General features: G+C 37.5%; 1 pseudogene; it reads right to left on the minus strand.

Annotated features, from left to right (window-relative positions):
* Positions 1-1,717: 1,717 nt before the first annotated feature.
* On the minus strand, positions 1,718-2,494 carry LOC125931420 (40S ribosomal protein S4, X isoform-like; annotated as a pseudogene).
* Between the last annotated feature and the right edge of the window lie 16,155 nt (positions 2,495-18,649).

Here is an 18,649-nt window from a genome sequence, read left to right on the forward strand (position 1 = left end):
TTTTTACAAACAGTATTTGGCACTTAGTAAAAGAATAACTAGTGATGCAAGAAGTCAAGATTTAGCTCAAAACCTAAAGGAAAAATGGACAATTGAAACCAACTCTTTATTCCTAGTTTTCTTAGAGTTTCTTTTTAAAAATCATGAACGGCTACTGGATTTTGTTGAATGTGTTTTCTGCATCAATTTATATGGTCATATGATTTTTCTTCTTCAGTTTGCTGATGTGGTGGCTTACATTAATTGAGTTGGAGTGTTGAACCAGCCTTGCATACCTGGAATAAATCTTGCTTGGTCATGGTATATAATTATTTTTATATATTGTTTGATTTGATTTGCTAATAGTTTTGTGGATTTTTGCATCTATTTTCATGAGAGATACTGACCTGTAGTTTTCCTTTATTGTCATGTCTTTGTCTGGCTTTGGTATTAGTGTAATTCTGGCCTTGTAGAATGAGTCAGAAGTATTCCCTCTGCTTCTAGTTTCTGGAAGAGACTGTGGAGTATTGTAATCATTTTTCCTCAAATGTTTGGTACAGTTCACCGGTTAAGTCATCTGGGCCTCATGCTTTCTGTTTTGGAAGATTTATAATTATTGATTCAATTTCTTTTATACAGGCGTCCTCATATATATTTCTTCTTGCATGAATTTGGTAGTTTGTATCTTTCAAGAATTGATCTATTTCATCTAAGTTATCATATGTATGGGCATAAAGTTGTTTTTGGTGTTCAATATCCTAGAGTCCATGGGATTAATAATGATGGATATTCTTTCATTTCTGAGCTTAGTAATTTGTGCCTTTTCTCTTTTTTTCTTGGTTATCCTGGCTAAAGTTTTATCAATTTTATTGATCTTTTCTAGGAATTAGCTTTGGGTTTCATTGATTTTTTTTTTCACTTGTTTTCCTGTTTTCAATTTCATTGATTTCTGCTTCAATTTTTATTATTTCTTCTCTTCCTCATTCCTTTAGGCTTAAATTGCTCTTTTTTTCTATTTTCCTAACATAGAAGCTTAGGTGATTGATTTTAGATCTTTCTTCTTTTCTAATGTATGCATTCAATGCTATAAAATTCCCTCTAAGCATTGTTTTTGCTGCATCCTACAGACTTTGATAAATGTATTTTAATTTTCATTTAGTTAAAATTATTTTTAGATTTATTTTAGCCTCCTCCTTTGACCCATGTGTTGTTTATAAGCATGCTGTTTAATCTCCAAATATTTGGCAGTTTTCTAACTACCTTTCTGTTTCTGATTTCTAATTTAATTCCACTGTGGTATGGGAACATACTTTATATGATTTCTTCTTTAAAATCACAAGGCGTATTTTATGGTCCACAATGTGGTTTATATTGGTGAATGTTCCATGTGAGCTTGAGAAGTTTGTGTATTCTGTGGTTGTTTGGATGGAGTATTTTTTTTAAGTTTATGTATTTATTTTGAGAGAGAGAGAGGGAGAGGGCGAGAGAGAGAGCGCACCGGGGAGAGGCAGAGAGAGAGAGAGGGAGAGAATCCCAAGCAGCATCTGCACCATCAGCACAGAGCCCGATGCAGGGCTTGATCCCATGAACCATGAGATCATGACCTGAGCAGAAATCAAGAGTCTGATGCTTAACCGATTGAGCCACCTAGGTGCCCTGGATGGAGTATTTTATTTTCATGCCATATTATCTTTAATTAAGTAAAAGACATTTCCAATCACCTTACCTACAGATTATTTTACCTACTACTCTGTTTGGCAGCCAGTGTCTTCAGCAACAGTGAGGTAGATACCTTTTCCTCAGGGAAGAGAAATCCATGTTTTTTTGTTTTTGTTTTTGTTTGGTTTTGTTTTGTTTTTGCCTTTGTCGATAACAAAAATGTTGGAGAGCTGAGTGGGAAAGCTGTTGCCTCTGGCATCTTTCACACGAACCACATCAAAAAGAGCCAGGATGTCTGACTCTGTTGGTGATCACGCCAATTTTCCCCAAATTAGCACTTCTCACCATACAGTCTCCAAATTGATCTGAATGGTGTCATTCACCTTAATCAGAGTAGCAGATGGTGTGAGCATCGTGAGTCACCAGATGAGGGATTCCTTTTGTGCCTACAAAGATCTTTCTCACTTTGCACAACTTGTATGTGGCCTCCTCAGGTATAATATGATGGACAGCAAAGCAATCCTTAGTGTCATAGATCACACAGAAATTCTCTCTGGTCTTGTCAGTGCTGATGACATCCATCAACATTAATAGCAGACCTTGCTATTAATCTCAATGGACCACTGCGTGCAGATTGCCTTTACTTCACCTCCTGTTAGAGCATACTTAAGTCTGTTCCTTAGAAAAAGGATGGGGGAAAGACATTCTCTCAGCTTGTGAGTATTGGCGTATGGACCAGGAGCACTTTGTTTAGTTTGTCTAGTATCCAATGCTTTACAGCTGCTACACACTTCAGATGCTTCTTAGGATCATAAGCCAAGTCTGCACTAGGTACTGCATGGAGTATTTTAAACATGTCTATTAGATCAAATTGATTGATAGTGCTGTTCAGGTCATCTATAGCCCTACTGATTTCCTGCCTGCAGGATCCATCAATTACTGACAGAGGGGGGTTGATGTCTCTAACTATAATTATGGATTTGTATATTTATTTTTTCGGTTCTATTAATTTTGGCCTTATGAAACAGAGCTGTCCTCATTTGCAGATGGCATGATTTTCTATGTAGAAAACCTCAGGGAATTTATTTATGTATTTATTTATTTATTTATTATTAGTGCATTTTTATTATTTTAATTTTTAAAAATATAATTTATTGTCAAATTGGCTTATATACAACACCCAGTGCTTATTCCAACAAGTGCCCTCCTCAATGCCCATCACCCGTTTTCCCCCTCCCCCACCCTCCTGTCCACCTTCAGTTTGTTCTCTGTATTTAAGAGTCTCTTATGGTTTGCCTCCCTCCCTCTCTGTTTGTATCTATTTTTTCCACCTCCCTTCCCCCATGGTTTTCTGTTAAGTTTCTCAAGATCCACATATGAGTGAAAACATATGATATCTGTCTTCTGACTGACTTATTTCACTCAGCATAATACCTTCCAGTTTCATCCACATTGCTGGTAATGGCATGATTTCATTCTTTCTCATTGCCAAGTAGTATTCCATTGTATATATAACTCACATCTTCTTTATCCGTTCATCAGTTGATGGACATTTAGGCTCTTTCCATAATTTGGCTATTGTTGAAAGTGCTGCTGTAAACATTGGGGTACATGTGCCCCTATGCATCAGCACTTCTGTATCCCTTGGGGGAATTCCTAGTAGTGCTATTGCTGGGTCGTAGGGTAGTTCTATTTTTAATTTCGTGAGGAACCTCCACACTGTTTTCCAGAGTGGCTGCACCAATTTGCATTCCCACCTACAGTGCAAGACAGTTCCCGTTTCTCCACATCCTCTCCAGCATCTGTTGTTTCCTGAATTGTTAATTTAAGCCACTCTGACTGGTGTGAGGTGGTATCTCAGTGTGGCTTTGATTTGTATTTTCCTAATGATGAATGACGTTGAGCATCATTTCATGTGTCTGTTGACCATCTGTATGTCTTCTTTGGAAAAGTGTCCATTCATGTCTTCTGCCCATTTCTTCACTGGATTATTTGTTTTTCAGGTGTTGGGTTTAGTAAGTTCTTTATCAATTTTGGATAGTAACCCTTTATCCAATATGTCATTTGAAATATCTTTTCCTATTCCATCAGTTGCCTTTTAGTTTTGTTGGTTGTTTCCTTTGCAGTGCAGAAGATTTTTCATCTTGATGAGGTCCCAATAGTTTATTTTTGCTTTTAATTCCCTTGGCTTTGGAGATGTGTCGAGTAAGAAATTGCTGCGGCTGAGGTCAAAGAGGTTGTTGCCTGCTTTCTCCTCTAGGGTTTTGATGGTTTCCTGTCTCACATTTAGGTCTTTCATCCATTTTGAGTTTATTTTTGTGTATGGTGTAAGAAAGTGGTATAGTTTAAAAAAAAACTCTTAGGACTAATAAGTGAGTTCAACAATGTTGCAGGATACAAGATCAACATATAAACATCAATTGTATTTCTATATACTAGCAATTAACATGTGGAAATGAAAAATTAAAAATTACACTACTATTTAAAATTTCACAGGATGTCTGGGTGGCCAGTCAGTTGAGCGTCTGACTCTTGATTTCAACTCAGGTTGTGATCCCAGGATCATGAGATTGAGCCCCACATCGGGTTCCATGCTGAGTGTGGAGCCTGCTTGGGACTCTCTCTCTCTGCCCCTCTCCCCTGCTCGTGTGTGTGTGTGTATATATGTATGTGTGTGTGTGTGTGTGTGTGTACATACAATTTTGCCAAATATGAAATACTTATTAGGTGCCTTCAAGGAGATTTCAGGGTAGCCATGTATTGGTCTATGCTATGGCCCAGCACACACACAAAATTATCTTGACCTATCAGATCCTCTAAGGAACTTATAGGTGGGAACTTTTGGAGGATAAGATACTGAGCAGTGGGAGCAGAAGTTGAAAGATCATTAGGTCCGTAGAGATCAGACAAGCCATGGGATGAGATATGGGGGCTGGTTATCAGGGAACATGAACCACAGGACTATAGAAGCCATGAAGAGAGAAGAAGTGGACAATTGAGGGTGAAGAAGCCAGTTTGTGACAGTAGCTATAAGCAAACAATGCAGAGGAGCTGTGCCACCTTGGTGTCCTGAGTGAAGATCCACTCAGAATTCTGGGTTTCCATGTATGTGCATTGCCAATTCAGGTGACAGGTAATGGAAAACCCAACTCAAAAACTAGCTTGTGTACAAAAAGACATTTATTGGCTCACTAGACTGGGAAGTCCAGGGGTTGAGCTGGCCTTAGGGGCTCAATATTTCTATTTCTCTTTGCCTCTACTTTCTTCTCTTCCATCTCTTCGTTTTCTTCTCAAATTTTGACTTCATTCTTTAGACAATTTGTTTCTTCTGTAGACAGTAACTAATGACTAAAGTTAGTTGGTTCTTACAGTTTGTGATGCTTGGAGCAATAGAGCTTCTCTCAACATGTACTTTTCTGGGAAGACTGTCATTGACCCAGGCTCAGTCATGTGTTCATCCCAGACCAATTCCTCTGGCTAGGGGGGTGGATTACCCTCATTGGCTCTTCGGAGATATGATTGACAGCCCCCTCCCTCTAAGACCATATTAATTAAGGAAGAGTAGTTCCTGAAAAGATAAACTGAGTGTTCTTAGATGATGGAAGAAGGGTTATGGCCCTACCAAAACATACACGTTCACTGCATGACCTCCCTTCTCCCCCACTGGAGGAAACTGGGAGAAATCTCTTTCTGGAACCAGGACCCCCACCCTAGAGCAAGTGCTGCTTGTCATTTCCCTCCTTTGATTTTGGTTCTCTTGATGTTTAGGGAAATTCTGTGTAGCATGCTAAGTGGAAATGGCAAAAAGATTTGAGTCTTGAACTTGAAAAAGGTGAGCACATCCCTGCGGTTCAGGGAAGTCCTGAACTTTGTCTCTTTCTCTTGATTCTGAGCACAGACAAGGAAAGGGTTGTATTAGTTTTTAACTGCTCAAACTCCAGTAGGCTTCCCCAGCTACCAGTTCAGCTTTAATCTCCCACTAGTTTTGCCTGTGCCCCCTTTTGAACTTGACACATAATGCCATCTCTGAGCCATAACTTAAGCTCCTCTTGAAAAGGACTCTGGTTTTCCAATTCTCTATCCTGTTTGACAGTGTCCTGGAACATCCTCCTGTTCCTGGACCTACCAGATCTGGGGCTGAGGGCATGAAGCTTCTGAAATCTCTCACCCATAGATTTGTTTGGATTCTGTGGACAGAAGGGGACGTGTGGGCTTCCTGGAAGAGCCAGGTATTTTGGCACTGTGCTTGAGGAGGCAAAATCATGTGCCGGGGCATGGAATGAGTTCCAGAAAGTGCAGCTTGTTAGTGATGAGTGGAGAAGAGGCCACTGGGAGACAAAAGTATGGAGAGCTGCCAGATGCCATGGGGGAGATTCTTATCTTTCCTCAGGGAGAGGGGGCCTCAGATCCACATGGGGGTCTCTGTGCTGCCCTGTGGGTCCCTGCTGGCCACTGTAACCATGCCCTTTGTCCTACCTGGTCACTGTGTTGCTAGCATCTGCTGCTGAAGGGCTACCTAATGAAATTTGGGAGATGGACCATGAAGTGGTCATCATGCCACCTCAGCCCCATTTTGGGTCTTTCTTGCTGGTGCTGAAGATCTTCCCCCAAGTACTAGTGTATGGGAAGCCCCATGGCACTGTGATTTCAGGAGAATGAATTTGCATACCCTTAAGAAAGTGAAAACATTGCCAGCTAAAACATGAAATACCACTGATTGTAAGATGCATCTCAACTTCAGAGATGAAAAAGAAGAATCTCAGAATTGTTAAAATATGTTATTTTATAAGTAGCATGATGGTTAAGAGCTCAGATACTAGAGCCAGGCTGCTTGAGTTTGAATCCCAGCTCTGCCATGTACAAGCTATGGGGGTCTTGGGCCAGTCACTTTTACCATCACTGTGCTTTAGTTTCCATGATTGTGTAATGGAGACAGACCTACTTCCTAGAGTTGTTGTGAGGACTGAATATGTGTGTAAAAACATTTCAGTAGCGCCTGACGCATAGTAAGCACTATGTCTTTGCTATTTTTATTAACAAATATTATATCCATTACATACATAAGTAGAGGATAAATAATGACCTTTGCCACCATCCCAAGCACCTTGCTGCCACTCCTCTCGCCAGGTAAGCAGGGCTCTTGCCAGCGCTCCACAAATTTCTTGGCAGCTCTCACCAAGAACAGGTTTCTTGCTGCCCAGCTGCCAATTTGGGGCTTTCAGGCATAAGAGGGACCATAAGCCAATCTGGGCATGTCTGAGGCCAGTCATTTCCAACTAGACCTCTCATCACTGCAATCCTCAGGCACTTCAGGGCAAACAAGCCCCTTCCCCACCCAATATCCCCATCCCAGTATTGTTAGGAGCATTCTCACCCTGCTTCCGCCCAGCTAGTACCCCATCCCACCAAGCTCTTCCCAAAGGCCCTTTAGAACTCCCATTCTGCTGCAAACAAATGCCACCACCTCCTCAATGTCTTCCCAGAAGTCTTTCTTCATCCCCTTGCAGCCTTAACTGGAAAAGGCCTCGCCCCATTAGGGAGCCATGTCCTCCACCGCCTCCCATCTTGGGGAGAGAGGGGACGGATTCTTCTGGCTCTTTGCTGTTGGGTCTAGACTAGAGGATGATTCTTCTGCTTCAAAGCTGACCCTTCTATGAGCTTCAAACTATCAAGCTGAACATTTTGTCTTAAAAATAAAGGGGTTTTAAATTATGTAATTAATACTTGATAAATCCACCTTTTAAAAATGCCATCCTTTACAGATAGGCCAGCTTCCTGGACTCAGCCCCATCCCTGGCTGCTCTCTGGTGAATCACAGTTATCTGGTTGGTGCATCTATCTCCTGACTTTTTCCTGTACAATAACCCATCTACAGAAACATAGGGTTTTGGGGTGTGTGTTTGGAAAAGAACTACAAATGACATCCTACTATAAACATCATTCTGTAACTTGCTTTCTTCACCTATCTGTCCTGGCAATCTTTCCATGTAAAATTGTACTTCTTTCTTTTAAGTTGCTGCATTGTAGCTTATTTTGGAAATACCACAGCATTTTTGTAACCATTCCTCCAACATGAACATTTATGTTGTTTTCATTTTTCCCTATTATAAAAAAAATGCAGCAATAAACAGCTTCCTATGGGTTGGTTAACACACAAGGGAGAATATTTCTTCATTCCTAATATTTTGAAAAGAATAAGGCCTGTATTGTTTTTGTAAAGTAGGTAATGCATATTATAAAATTGAAGTAATTTAAGATTTACAATGAAGAGACAAATAAATCACCAAGAATTTCATTACCTAGAGAAGAAAAAAAATACAGTTAACATCTGGTGAACAGCATCCCAAACATCTCTTTATATACACATCCAGTTAGAAGACCGCAAACTATCTAGAAATAATTTTATAACACCGGGATCATACCAGTCATGTTAGTTTCAACGAAAAGTATGAAATTTGGTTTTATTTGAATATAAATGATAAAAAAGAAACGAATCTGAACATAAAGGAACTGAAGGACTTGATGTTACTGCTTCTCTCCTTAAGGTCTACTAGTAGAGTGAAGTGATTGGAAACTTCTTTTTCTTTCCTCCCCTCCCCTTCTCTCCCCTTCTATCTCCTGTCTCTTTTCCCTGCCTCCTCTCTTTCTCCCTTCCCTTCCCTTCCTTTTAAAAATCTATGCAGCCACTATCAACAGAGGATGGGACCTCTGTTTTCTTGTTCGCCCACATCCTGATTTTTGTTGATTATATTGGCTTTACTTTGTCAATTGCTATAATGCATTCTAGTCATTTAGTAGAGATTCTATAGTAAAGTCCCAGTTTTAGATTTTAATGGGTTCATTGCTCATAGCTCTCTATTTCTGAATTTGGACCTATCCCTTCGTTGGCAGGATGTTTCTCTTTGGGTATGTTTTTCAAGAAGAGTTAATGAATACTCAATTCCCTGAGTCTTTCCTGACCGTGGATAGCGTTTATGTTTGAAGAATAAATTGGCTGGGTGTAATATTCTTGAGCCATACTTCCTTTCCTTCAGAACTTTGTAAAACATTGCTCCACTGTCTTTTGGCGCTGATAGTTTCTATGGAGAAGTACAGGGAAGTCTGGTTTTTATTCCCTTTGCTGATTTGCTCTTTCTGCTTGACTATCTCAAGAACTGTTTTTATACTAAAAGTTAAATAATTTAATCAGGACATACCTCCAAGTTAATGATTCTATATTCAATTTTTTCTTCATATGTGGTATGCTTTTATGATCTGCTGATTCAGTTCTTGCTCTATTTTGAGGAAATTTGCTCACAATAAACCTCTGAATATTTTTCTATTTTATTTGTTGTGTTTTCTCTGAGCTCTTGTTTTATTAAATCCATTCATCCACTCAGTCAACAAATATTTATTAAGGGACTACCAAGTGCCAAGCATTGTGCCAGACAAAAATCCATGCCTTCTTGCAGTTGACATTTGAGGGGGATGAAGGAAACAGGAAATAAAAAAAACCTGTACAGTATTAGACGGTGTCAAATACACCTGTACTGTATTAGACGGTGACAAATGCTATATAAATCAAAGAATTTGTGGGGCTAGAATTGTTTTTTTATTTTTTTATTATCAAAAAATTTTTAATGTTTATTTATTATTGAGAGAAAGAGAGCGCAAGCAGGGGAGGGGCAGAGAGAGGGAGACACAGAATCTGAAGCAGGTTCCAGGCTCTGAGCTGTCAGCACAGAGCCCAACGTGGGGCTCAAACTCATGAACCGTGAGATCATGACCTGAGCGGAAGTCAGACACTTAACCGACTGGGCCACCTAGGCACCCCTTGTGGGGCTAGAATTGTAAATAAGGTGGTCAGGGAAGGCCTCATGCAGAACGTGACATTTGAGAATGGCTCCAGCTTCTCTTGATTTCCCTGATCAATAATAAGGTAGACTGTCCCTCTCTCACTCTCTCTGTATATATTTATTATGTATATTATATATAGAATATTATATATATATATACACACATACAGAAAGAGATTGTAGATATAGATATACACACAGAGAGATTATATTGATATATATGTATATATGTATATATATATACATATATATATATATATAGAGAGAGAGAGAGAGAGAGAGAGAGTCGAAGAGAGACACAGAGAGAGATTATATGTATTTCTTTTGCCTGTGAAATACCTGCTCATGTCCTTTACCTGTTTTCATTGCAATGCTTATCCATTTGTTAATGATTTGTAGTTCTTTGCCTTGGATATTGTATTGTTTATATGTGTGACAAAACTCTTCTGATCTGGGACTTGTCTTTTCATTTTGATTAGAATGTCTTTTAATGAATAGATCTTTCTAATTTATCAATTTTCTCTCAGTGCCTTTTGGGTCTTGTTTAAGAAATTCTTCCCTACCCCAATGTCAGAAAACTATTGTCCACTAAAAGTTTTTATGTTTTACTTTTGACATTTAAGCAGTTGATCCACCTGGGGTTAATTGTACGTGGTGTGAGGTGGAGGAAAACATCTGGTGACCTTGGGCGGGTAGGGAAGGTGAGGGAGAACTTTCAGGTTTTTAAAAATGTCTTATCAAATGCATTGATATATGAATGCAATTACAAAGCAGCACTCTCAGTATATTGAAACACAGCTGGCCTCAGCCCCCTCCCCATTCCTGAGTGTCACCCCCCAGAGATCAGATTTGTTGTCATTGGTATGAACCCCCTACATTTAAAACAATGTTCTTGTGCTAATATTTCTTGATTTTTCAATTTTACACATTATTTATTAAGGCCCTACCATTTACGATGAGGAGTTGTCTCTCTTACACTGGTGCTGTTGCCCTAAACTCTCTCTTCCTCCTGCTTCAATATAGTTCTATCATAATGTTGGGTGAAGAAAATGTTCAGTGTTTACATTATTATGACTATGTAGACATTACCCACAGCTGAGCCACCAAGTGAAATATGATTCCCTTTTCTTTCCTATTACAAGCCTTTTGATTTTTCCTGAAGTCAATACTTGCTTCATTTAGTCCACTTGCTTTTGCTTTCTCTACACCTACAATTAAGTTTTTGTCAAGATTTTCTACCTAGAGATGTAAAATTTCTCTTAATACAGCCAAGCACAACAGGTTTGATTCCTTATTTATTATTATTATTATTATTATTATTTTGCCTTTGGAGATCCCTTTCCTATAATGACTTCTTCATTGTCCTGCTCCAATTTGGACTTATTTTTCTTTAGACATGTTGCCCAGCTCTCATCATGGAAGTTCTCTTCTCCTTCCTCTTTCTCTCCCATTTTCCTAGATCCAATATTACCCTCTTTTTATGTCTTAATTCTTACTCTTGGAGGGGGGACATCCTCTAGTATCTTACCGAGAAAGGGTGCATGAGTTACATTTTTGGGGGGATCATATGTTTCAAAATAGCTTTATTGTCCCCTCACATGGGATTGATACTTTGCTAAATTTAGAATTATAAGTTGGAAATTATTTTCTCTAAAAAAATTTAAGGCATGCCTTTATTGTCTTCTAGCTTCCACTATTGCAGTTGGTAAGTCTTCTACCATTCTGATTACCAATCTTTTGACCCACTTTTCCTTTCCTGAAGCTTTTAGGATCTTCTCCTTACCCACAGTATTCTGAACTTTCGTGATACTGTAGACTCCATGTGGATATTGTTTTCATTTATTTTGATGGGTACTTGTTGGAGCCCTTTCGATCTCATGCCCTCGTGAAGACTCATGTCTTTCAGTTTTGAGAAATTTTATTGTATCATTTATTTAAAATTTTTATCTCCATTTAGTCTGTTCTCTTTTACTGGAACTCTTATTGCATGTTAGACCTCTTAGATTGATACTCTAATGTTAAAAAGTGTTTTCTCAGGGGTGCCTGGGTGGTTCAGTGGGTTAAGCATCTGACTTCGGTTCAGGTCATGATGTCACAGTTCATGAGTTCAAGCCCTGAGTGGGGCTCTGTGCTGACAGCTCACAGCCTGGAGTCTGCTTTGAATTCTGTGTCTTTCTCTCTGCCCATGCCCTGCTTGCGTACTCTGTCTCAAAAATAAATAAATAAATATTAAAAATTTTTTTATTCTCTCAGTGTGTGTGTGTGTGTGTGTGTGTGTGTAGGTTTGTTACTTGGTAGTCTTGGCTTCCAGAGTTCTATGGACTGGGGGAGGGAGAGACTTACCCTCGCATCTTTCCCAGTGCCTGGTGTTCCCCATTTCCCAGAGATTAAATCTCCTGTCGCCTGACTAGAGGTGTAAAAGCTGCCTGAGATAGAAATCCTTTTAAGATTTTTAATTGCTTCTATTATTTATTTATTATTTATTCAAACATAATTAACATACAGTGTTATATTAATTTCAGGTGTACAGTATAATGATTCAACAATTTTATACATTACTTAGTGCTCGTCACAACAAATACACTCTTTTTTTCAATATTTATTTTTGGGAGAGTGCAAGTAGGGGAGGGGCAGAGAGGGAGGGACAGAAGATCCCCAGGAGGTTCTTCACTGACAGGCTGACAGGCTGACAGCAGCAAGCCTGATGTGGGGCTCAAACTCATGAGCCAACTCACGAACCAACTCACGAACCTTCAGCTTATGACCTGAACTGAAGTCAGATACTCAACCAACTGAGCCACCCAGGTGCCCCAACAAGTGCACTCTTAATCCCCATCACCTATTTCATGCATCCCCCCCCCCAACCTCCCCTCTGGTAACCATATATATATATATATATATACACACACACACACACACACCCATGCGATAGGCTTTCATTTTTACTTCTTTTTGAACTTTATAAAAAGAGGATCATACTATATATGTAATCTTGGGCTTGCCTCTTTTTGCTCAACATCATTACTGAAAAATTTCCATATTATCATTTAAGACTTTAGTTCATTCATTTTCACTGCTGAATAATATATCCTAACGTGTTCATTCTCCTGTTGATTGTCATTTAGGTTGTTCTTGTTTCATGTTATGGCAAACAGTGCTTCTGTGGACATTGTTATACATGTCTGTGATTGTACCCCAATGTGGAATTGCTACATTGTGTATGCAAACATCCAACTTTACAATATTGCCAAATTGTTTTGACTACCTCGTAGTATGAATTGTCACTCTCATCAGCAAATATAGGATATTCTGTTGCCCCCATCCTCTCCAACACTTGTCAGACTTCTTAATTCTTGCCAATGGAATCAGTGTAAAATGGCATCTCACTGTAGTTTTGGTTTCCATTTCCCTGATTGCTAATGAGGTTGAGCATCTGCTCATATGGATATTGGCCATATGTGTTTCCTCTTCCATGAAATGTCTATTCATGTCTTCTGCCTATTTGCCTGTTGAATTATTTGTTTTTATCTTATTGATTTGCAGTCTTTTATATATCAATCCTTTACAATCATATGAATTGCCAATTTGTAGCTTTTAATGTAATGCAAATTTGCTGTGGGTGGCATCTCTGGGCAGTGGTTATGTCTCTTCTATAGTTACAGTTCCTACTAGGCCACCCTGTTTCTGCTCCCACTGAATAGGCTCTACTATTACAGCTCCTAAGAGGTGACCCCAGTTACTAAGCTCTGGTGACATTAGCTCCTCCCTTTGTCCTTCTATTCCTAGGAGTAAAAGGGACTTTCTATAGTTGTTAACATCTGGGTTGCTTCATTGTCTTTTATTTGCCTGTTTATCTTTCCAACACCTTTGAAACTAGTTTGCTGTCTTAATTGCTCTCTCGTGATCTACCTAGCATGGATTCTGTTTTTATAAGTGGATCTTGATGGATAGAAATACTTCCCCATTCCAAGGTGAAAAATATATTCATCTCTAGTTTGAACTAAAAGTTTGAGGGTTTTTTTTTTGATATCCAAATTCTAACCCATCTGGAATTAATTGTTGTGTAAGGCAGTTCATTTCATTGTGATATAAAGTACTAATTAAATTTCATCTTTTCATATGGACAGTAATTTTTTTCCAGCTCTACTTATTGAATAATGCCTTTTTCTGAACTGTCAAGCCCCCTCTCTCATACAGCAAATCAGTTACTGGTCTCTCTAGTTCCATTGGTCTGTTCCAGTTGTCCCTATATAGAAGTTTAGTGTCCAACTCTCAACAATCAATACATCATGCAGACAGAAAATCAATAAGGAAACAGAAGATTTAAACAACACTATAGACCAAATGGACCTTACAGACACATATAGGTATCCCCTGCCTTCTGGAAGTTTGCATTATGCCACTTTACTTTTACAAAAGGCCTACATTAATACAGTAATGACTTTTTTTCATAAAAGCAAAAATCTTCTTTGGATTTCTTTTGGTTAGTGAAAACAGGTCTGTATAATATCTTTTCTTTGAAATTTTGATGAGGCTATCATTATGGCTAATTTTTTATAAATGTTTAATGTGTACTTGAAAGAATACAATACTCTAATTATTGAGTTTATAACTCTCTGTAAGTCCATTAGATCAAGTTTGCTAATTGTGTTCAAATCTTTTACACATATGCAATTTTTTTGATGGCTTGCCTATCAACAATTGAGAAAGGCATGTCTACTCTTTATGAGGGTTGATTTACTATTTTCATCATGCAGGTCTGTCAATTTTGCTTTTTATATTTGAAGTTATGTTATTATGCATATATTGTTTTATATTGCATTACTTCCTAGCAAGTCAAGAATTTTATTACGGTGTAATGAGCCTCTCACTCATTCTTAACAACATTCTTTGTCTTAAAACCTGTTTTTCTTGAGGTTAATATAGGTGCACTATCCTTCTTTTGGTTAGTATTTGTCTGACATATCTTTTACCATCCTTTTATTTTCAATTTATGTCCTTACATATACCTTATGTGTGCCTTTTGTAAAGAGCACATATCTGGGTTTTCTTTTCAGTTATCCAACAGGAAAATCTCTATATTTTCAAGGTCAAGTTTAATCTCTTTACACTTATTGTGTTCTTGATATAGTTAAACTTATTTCCATTATCTAACTTTTAGATTTCTATTTGTCCTGGTTTTCCCCTATGTTTTATTTTTTCTTTTCCCCCCTCATTTTAAATATTTTTATTCCTCTCCATGCCTCTTTTTTCACCTTTTCCTCCCTACTGATTTTAATGTATGCCCATTATTTCTATCATTTATGATTATTCTTGAACTCTTACCATCCATGTTTAACTTAAAGGCTAAAATTAAACAATATTTTGACTCTTCTCATGAATGACACACAAACTTTAAAACATTTTAGTGTTAATCTTCACTTTGTAATGTGATATATTATTGTTCAGTATTTCAGTTTTGTATTTTTTAATTCTATGAATGTGACACTATTATAATTATTTTATATGAACAGTATTTGTTTAGATTTACCTGTTTATTTACCATTGTAATTATTCATGATTCCTTCTTACATTTAAGATTGTCCTTCTGAGGATTATTTTTCTTCTTGTTGTATTACATTTTTTACAAGTTCCGGTAAAGAAAATCTTTTGTGTTAAACTTCCTCAGTTTTTATTTATCTGTAAATGTACTTATTCTTATTCTAGAAAGATGAGCACTGCATACCAATTTTAGGTTTATGTATATTTAATCTTACCTGTATAGATATTATTTTTTTGTCTTCTGAGTTACTCAGTTTCTGTTGAAAAGTCTGCTGTAATTCCAACTGCCATTATTTTATAAGTAATTTTTTCTTTTTCCTGAGTTGTTTTCAAGATATTTTTTTGTTATACACCAAGACCAAGTGGGATTTATTTCTGGAATGGAATTTAAGGATGATTCGACCTACAAAAATCAATCAATACAATCTACAACATTAACAAAACAAAGGAAATAGCTCATTCGTATTTATAATATGATTATGAATATGGTTGGACTCATGTCTGGCATTTTGTTGCTTGTTCTCTATATGCCACATCTTTTTCTTTATTGGTTCTACTGTTACTCTTGTATTGTATTTTGTTATGTTAATAAATGCATATATTAAAATTTGTTTTGCTATTTATTATTTTTTTAATTTATTTTTTAATTTACATCCAAGTTAGCGTATAGTGCAATAATGATTTCAGGGGTAGAATTCAGTGATTCATCCCCTGTGTATAACACCCAGTACTCATCCCAACAAATGCCCTCCTTAATGCCCCTTGCCCATTTAGCCCATCCCCATATCCAGAACCCCTCCAACAATCCTCAGATTGTTCTCTGTATTTAAGAGTCTCTTATGTTTTATCCCCCTCCCTGTTTTTATATTATTTTTGTTTCCCTTCCCTTATGTTCATCTGTTTTGTCTCTTAAAGTCCTCATATGAGTGAAGTCATATATTTGTCTTTCTCTGACTGACTAATTTTGCTTAGCATAATACCCTCTAGTTCCATCCATGTAGTTGCAAATGGCAAGATTTCGTTCTTTTTGATTGCTGAGTAATACACCATTGTGTGTATGTGTGTGTGTGTGTGTACCATATCTTCTTTATCCACTCATCTGTCCATGGACATTTGGGTTCTTTCCATACTTTGGCTATTGTTGATAGTGCTGTTATAAACATTGGGGTGCATGTGCCCCTTTGAAACAGCACACTTGTATCCCTTATATAAATACCTAATAGTGGAATTGCTGGGTCATAGGGGAGTTCTATTTTAACTCTTTGAAGAACCTCCATACTGTTTTCCAGAGTGGCTGCACCAGTTTACATTCCCAAGTTTTCAAGATCTTATCTTTGTTTTCGGTGTTCTGCAGTTGTACTACACTAATGTCTATGCATTCAATTTGCTAGTTCGTACTTCATTTGTATTTTTACTTTGTCAGTTATGTTGAATATTTCTAAAGATTCTTTTTTGTTCTGTAGTATTTTCCATTACTTCTACAGTGGTTTGTTCCTGTTTTATATATGCATATTTTCTAAAATATCACAGAAAATACCAACTAGATTTTAGAAAGTTCTTTCTTGTTCACTAGATTGACTCTGTCTCACTGTTTTGAACTCATTTCTCAGATGGATTGCCTTGATGGTTTTTGCTGCTGATATTCCTGATATATCCAGTGATCAACTGTTTTCTGTTCTTTTTTTATTGATAGCTTGAGTTGTGTTTGATTCCACTCCCACCTACCCCCTGTTTTAGGTAACAAAGCCTTACTTCCCTTAATTTTTTTTCAGCATCACAAGCTGGTTTTAGCAGAAAAATATCACAATTATATATTAAGATTTTTACTCCACTCCCCAGTAATCTTCAATGGAGAACAGAGCTTAAGTAAAAGAGTGTTTCTTGTCTTTTCTGAAGTACTTTTTAGATCTTGTTCTTTGAAACCAGAGAGAACTAGTGATACCAATTGAAATTATCTTCACTGCTCTACGACCCAGAGCTGGAGGGTTGGGTTTTGTCTCCTAAAACCCTGTTTCGCTTTAGTAGAAGTTATATTTTGTAGCTGGCATATGTATTCATTAGAAAAAAGGTTTTCTTCTCTCTTTGGGCTTGTTTGTTCATTTCAGTGGGAGATTTCTGTCAAGGCACACTTTTACTGACATCTTTCCCAGAAGTCAACTCCTTTGTTAAATGAATAAGAAATAATAAAAGGAAAAGATTGACTATTGCATTCAAAAAGTTAGAAATAATAACATCAACAATAATGAAATACCTAAAGAAAATAAAAGGAAGCAATTAATAAAGATACAATAAATTAGTGAAGTGAAAACTAATTGAAAAGTAAATTGAAGAGCTGGTTATTTGAAGAGATAAAACAAAATTGGCTAAACTCTGACAAATAATCAGTAAAAAAGTATCAGACAAATTTATGACTCAGAATGCCAGAAAGATATTTCCAGCCAAGATGAAGAGATTTCTTTTAAATTTTGAGGCATTATTATGTAAAGTATAAATTTTGAAAATCTGAGATGTCGTGGATGGTTTCATAGGGAAATATAAGTGACCAAAATGGACTGAAGGCTAAATAGAGTTGAATGGAAGAATAATGTTGAAAGAAATTGAAGACGTAGAAGCATACTGTTTCCTGAATACCTGGGCTCCAACCCAGACCAATTAGATCAGAGTATTCTGCATAATTTGGGTTTGAAAGGTTGAAAATGACAATGCAAAAGGCAAAGAAAAAGGTGCAGACCAATATAATATACATTCCTAAACAAAATGCTAGCAATAGACTTCAGCATGATATAAAATAAACAATGAAACACATCTAGCAGTTATTATTCCAAATGACCACTTGCCATCTTCTTCTGCACATCTAACAGGCACCTCAAACTTAACATCTAAGAAGCCACACTTGCTCTTCCCTCCAAAACCTGTTCATGCAGTCTTCCTCATTTCAATATATGGCAACTCCATTCTACTACCTGTGACTCCTCTACTTCTCTCATGCCCTATAGCCCATGCGTCACTGAATCTTATGGGCTTTTCTCTTCAAAATACATCAAAATGTGTAGCAAACGCACCCCCACTGCTAACTCCACAAAGCCAAAGTCCTCCAACAGCTCACACTTGGATGAGAGTTGGAGCCTCCTTCAAGGTCTTCCTGATTCCACTTTTACTCTTCTCCAATCCATTTCCCAACACAGCAGCCAGAGCGATATTTTTCACATATAAGTCAGACTATCAATCCCCCATTTAATACTCTTCAAAGACTTCTTAGTCATCCAAGTCATATTGCCATTCTTCAAACATGCCAAGTGTATTCTTGTCTTTTGCATGGACATTGTACATTTATTTCTTTCTTCATTGACTCTCTACCAGTAGAATATGAGCTTCATGAGAGCAGAGCCTTGTTTTCTCTTGTTTACTGTTGTATCCCTAGAGTCTAGGACAATGCTTGGCACATCAGATGTTTAATGAATTTTTTAAAATAAAATTTATTTATTTTGAGAGACACAGAGACAGCATGAGTTGGGGAGGGGCAGGGAGAGAGGAAGAGAGACAGAATCCCAAGCCTCATGCGGGGCTCGAACCCATGAAACTGTGAGATCATGACCTGAGCTGAAACCAAGAGTCAGATGCTTAGCCGACTGAGC

This window comes from Panthera uncia, chromosome X (genome assembly GCF_023721935.1).
Source record: "Panthera uncia isolate 11264 chromosome X, Puncia_PCG_1.0, whole genome shotgun sequence".
NCBI classification, from domain to species: domain Eukaryota; kingdom Metazoa; phylum Chordata; class Mammalia; order Carnivora; family Felidae; genus Panthera; species Panthera uncia.